This window comes from Hylobates moloch, unplaced genomic scaffold, assembly GCF_009828535.3.
Source record: "Hylobates moloch isolate HMO894 unplaced genomic scaffold, HMol_V3 SCAFFOLD_1, whole genome shotgun sequence".
Lineage (NCBI taxonomy): Eukaryota > Metazoa > Chordata > Mammalia > Primates > Hylobatidae > Hylobates > Hylobates moloch.
Window position 1 is genome coordinate 179,432,790 of NW_026652276.1, and position 5,326 is coordinate 179,438,115.

Consider the following 5,326-nt stretch of genomic DNA (forward strand, 5'->3'; position numbering starts at 1 on the left):
TTGACTGTTTTACCCCAGTGTTCAGGGATAGCCCCCATCTATTTGGCCAGGCATTAGCCCAAGACTTGAGCCAGTTCTCATACCTGGACACTCTTATCCTTTGGTATGTGGATAATTTACTTTTAGCTGCCCGTTCAGAAACCTTGTATCATCAAGTCACCCAAGTGCTTTTAAATTTCTTCCCCACCTGTGGCAAGGAAACCAAAGGCTCACCTCTGCTCACAGCAGGTTAAATACTTATGGCTAAATTTATCCAAAGGCACCAGGGCCCTCAGTGAGGAACATATTCAGCCTATACTGGCTTATCCTCATCCCAAAACCCTAAAGCAACTAAGAGGGTTCCTTGGCATAACAGGTTTCTGCAGAATATGGATTCCCAGGTACAGCAAAATAGCCATGCTGTTATATACAGGAATTAAGGAAACTCAGAAAGCCAATACCCATTTAGTAAGATGGACACCTAAAGCAGAAGCGGCTTTCCAGGCCCTCAAGAAGGCCCTAACCCAAGCCCCAATGTTAAGCTTGCCAACAGGAAAAGACTTTTCTTTATATGTCATAGAAAAAACAGGAATAGCTCCAGGAGTCCTTACACAGGTCCGAGGGACGAGCTTGCAACCCATGGCATACCAGAGTAAGGAAATAGATGTAGCAGCAAAGGGTTGGCCTCATTGTTTTTGGGTAGTGGTGGCAGTAGCAGTCTTAGTATCTAAAGCAGTTAAAATAATACAGGCAAGAGATCTTACTGTGTGGACATTTCATGATGTAAATGGCATACTCACCGCTAAAGGAGACTTGTGGCTGTCAGACAACTGTTTGCTTAAATATCAGGTTCTATTACTGGAAGGGCCAGTGCTGTCACTGTGCACTTGTGCAACTCTTAACCCAGCCACATTTCTTCCAGACCAATGAAGGAAAGATAGAATATAACTGTCAACAGGTGATTGCTCAAACCTACACTGCTCAAGGAGACCTTCTAGAGGTTCCCTTGACTGATCCCGACCTCAACTTGTATACTGATGGAAGTTCCTTTGTAGAAAAAGGACTTTGAAAAGTGGGATATGCAGTGGTCAGTAATAACAGAATACTTGAAAGTAATCCCTTCACTTCAGGAACTAGTGCTCAGCTGGCAGAACCAATAGCCCTCACTGGAGCACTAGAATTAGTAGAAGGAAAAAGGGCAAATTAGTTCAACCATTGTGGAAGACAGTGTGGCAATTCCTCAAGGATCTAGAACTAGAATTACCATTTGACCCAGCAATCCCATTACTGGGTATATACCCAAAGGATTATAAATCATGCTGCTACAAAGACACATGCACACATATGTTTATTGTGGCACTACTCACAACAGCAAAGACTTGGAACCAACCCAAATGTCCATCAGTGATAGGCTGGATTAAGAAAATGTGGCACATATACACCATGGAATACTATGCAGCCATAAAAAAGGATGAGTTCATGTCCTTTGCAGGACATGGATGAAGCTGGAAACCATCATTCTCAGCAAACTATCACAAGGACAGAAAACCAAACACCACATGCCCTCACTCATAGGTGGGAACTGAACAATGAGATCACTTGGACACAGAGCAGTGAACATCATAGGCCGGGGCCTGTTGGGGGCGCTGGTGGGCTGGAGGAGGGATAGCATTAGGAGAAATACCTAATGTAAATGATGAGTTGATGGGTGCAGCAAGCCAACATGGCACATGTATACCTATGTATCAAACCTGCACGTTGTGCACATGTACCCTAGAACTTAAAGTATAATAAAAAAATTAAAAATAATTTTAAAAAAGATGTGACTGCCATGGAGGTTCTTTTTTTAAATTTTCCTTATCTCTCTAATTTGACTGATGAAAGAACAGCTTTAGAAGTTAAATTTTCTGCCATATCACAAAGTTAGGTGGCCTTGAAAACCTCTTGTTGGTCATCACTAATCTAGATGGGAACATAATTGCTTTCCTGCTGTGAGATTGAGAATCTGTTTTGTGACAAACACTGTGGGTTGACTGAACGTAATATTCTTAACCCAGTTTAATGCTTGTTTATCAAATTCTCCTGCAGCTAGGAATGACCATGTGATATATTCACCAATCAGACATCAAGCAGTATATGGCTGGAGAGCTGTGTAAAAATAGTGATTTTTCTAAGGATGAAGAATGTATGGCATATACAAGGAAGAGGAACTTTAGATCTTCCTTTGAAGTTTGAAACAAAGTGATCTCTCAAACTAATTATTATTTAGCTAAAATTGATACCATAATCCTTGCTGTAAGAAAACAAATAAACCTTAGGGATGAGGAATGACTAGTATAATTTAAGTAGAGGCAGAGTCAGTGAGCCAACATCATAGCAAATCACATAAACACCTTGTACTGATACTGTTATTGTTGCTATTCATTTCAGTCAGGAATCTAGAGCTACTGTAAGGATCAAAACCATTAAGGAATTTGAAAGTTCTTTGAGAACCATAAACCTCCAAATAGAAGGCATCATGTTGCTGTTATATTTTGTTCTAATGACCCTTAACCTTTCACACTTCAGCACTTAAATCTGCTTTCACTTCCGAGATTTTTCTGAGTCCACATTGACAACTGTGGATTTTCCACTTGCTCTGACAGTAAAGGGCTTATCAGTAGCTCTGTCTACCAACCTGTATCTGGACCATATCTTAACAAAACTGTTAAGTGGGCAGGGTTTGTTATGGAAAACGCCCACTCATCTGAGGTCCTGTGTTTTATTTCCTGATAAGTCATTCACTGGAAATTTTAAAAAGATCATCTTGTAAGAGCTTAAGCTGTGAACTTTTCAGAAGTAGCATTTAGGACACAACAAATGATGGCTGACTGATCAGCAGTCAGGCAATAACTCTGAAGACTCAACACCTAAGCAACCACCCATGATGTATCTATTCCCACAGCCAGTTCTGCCTGTTGGACAACACTATGAGGCTTGCTTTTGATCCCAGTAATTGAAAATTCCTATTCAACAGAAGATTTCCCACTGTTTACATTTCCCCTAAGGAGGAAGCAGTCTGTGGACTCCTGACATTTAAATTTACCATTAAAATTAGGTTTTTCTTTTTCCCATCCTCGCTGCCAATTATTTCATAGTGGCAGATTTGGAACATTTGCCAGCCCCACAAGGCGTACAAATGGGTTCTCCATGGAGATGAAATTCTTCATTGTTGCCATTCCAAAAATGTATGCTTTGAAAAGAATGTGCTGTGTTCTGTAAGTATCTCTCCTACTGATAGAAGTTTATATCTTTGCTACTGGAGTTTGAACACCTTTCTTTTTTTGTCAATGCAAACCCACATAAAGTGACCTCCCACAGTATAAGTGTCTACATATGACATGCCTGGTTACAGACACAGCTGAATTGACCTTTTTTTTTTTTTTTTTTTGCCTTTAATGACACATCAACAGCTGGTCTCCCAAAGGGATGGGCAAACCCAGCCATATTTTAAGCCAGATAACTTTTCAAAAAATTTGTCAAGCATTTTAGCAAATATTTAAATTTCTATTTTTTAAACCCTTGTGTATTTGAAGAAAAAATTTAATCCACATGTTTCTAAATACCTTGTCTTTACCTCAACAAAATATTTTATAAGAACAACCAGCATCCAAAATAGCACGTTTTTTTCTTTGCATTAGTTTATAAAAGAAATTTATATATTATCTTACAAAAATTGATTAGAGACTCAAGTTGTCTTTAGTTCAGTAGAGTTCTAAATTGAAAATAATACGTTGATATGAATGAAATAAGCCTTTTATTCTGAGGGGAGGGAAGTGATACCACGATATATATATATCGAATCTAAACTTTCTTTTTTTCACTTTTTGGTTTAATGAAAGTGACATTTCTGCTATGTTACTTACTTTCTGCAGTGCTATGGTAGTTACATAATTTCAGAGAAAACTATTCACATTATCATCTACATAAATTGCACTGGAGTTGTATACTGCATAACCTAAGACATCATGAAGTCTATACCCAGGACAACCAAACAACTCCAATTCTAATTTAGTGTAAAATAGCAATGAATTTTATTTCAGACTAAATTTGCCTTTCTAATAAATAGTACTATAATTAAATACACTAACAAATAAATGAATAACAAATTATGACAGATATTACAAAAGATTTGGGGTATTTCAAATGAATTTTTTTTAAAAAATTCAGCACCAAAGACAGTGTAGATTTTTTTACTCTTAGACTCTTGGGAAGGATGTAAAGAAAACGAATAACAGAAGGATTATTGACCTCATGCAGGAACTCTTTTCATTTCAGGCAAATAAGGAGTTTTACCTTATTGTTCTAAAGTGTGTTGAAAGAGAAGTCAAGAAATTCCACAGAAAATCCTTTTAGTCATAGATTGAACTTTAACCACCGAGCTGTTTTTCATTGTTCTCTAAGAGAGGGAGAAACAGAATGTTGAGTAAATTCTAATTGCATCAGGAGAGCCTTCTTTTTCTTGGTGTTTGTTTTCTTTGGCTGGTAATGCACAGCTTCTTGTGGAAAATAAATCCCTTGGTAGTGTTTGTCGTTCTTGTGTGTGTATGGGACTAGTATTTGGCTCAAAAGCAAGTTCAAACCAAATCAAGAGTTCCACCGTGTGTGATGAACCCAGGCAGCCTTTACCTTGTACATAAAGAATGTTGTCCGTCTGTTCAACCAGCCATTTCAGGATTTCACTAGTGGCGCATGCAGAAATCCATCACAAAGGAATGCAGCACTTCATTTGACATGGATTCTTGCCCAGAAACTTAGTAAAACCTCAGTCCAGCCGTTTACTCAGGAGCGCGTTTGATAAGATACGGGTATTAGTAAATATGAAAGGAAGCTAGGGAAGTTAAGCCTACCCGGAACTGCTTAACTGACTTTCACTCAGTGTATGCCTTCCCTGTAAATCACATTACATTGCTTCAAGTATTAAAAGTAAAATTAGCAACCATTAGAACTAATCTTGAACACAAATAATGGTATGTAGACTAACAATGAAAACAGGAGACGTGAAAGTAAACGAGACTCCAGTGTTTCTCTGGTTTTAAAAATATGTATTTCCAGATTCACAAAACATATCCTCATATGGAGACAAAAGCTCCAACGTGGCAGTAAAACAATGAAAATATTTTAAGTGCATGATAAATTGGAAATATAAAGAAGGGAATATTTTGAATACCACGAATACACATATGGGATTTCATGTGTGATTACACATAGGTATGAAAATGGGAAAAGAGACAGAGCCAAACTATTTTAAGATGACCTAGCCATGATGTGCAAAAAATAAGCTTAATAATATAATAATAAAAGTTGT

The 5,326-nt window shown here is 37.8% G+C and overlaps 1 long non-coding RNA gene across 1 annotated transcript in view; it reads right to left on the reverse strand.

The window, feature by feature from the left end:
- Positions 1-4,412, reverse strand: part of LOC131382976 (uncharacterized) — a 16,213-nt gene extending 11,801 nt beyond the window's left edge. Inside the window, exon 1 of the long non-coding RNA XR_009212616.1 lies at positions 4,315-4,412. This is a non-coding gene — a long non-coding RNA (uncharacterized LOC131382976). The remainder of the gene's footprint in view (positions 1-4,314) is intronic.
- Between the last annotated feature and the right edge of the window lie 914 nt (positions 4,413-5,326).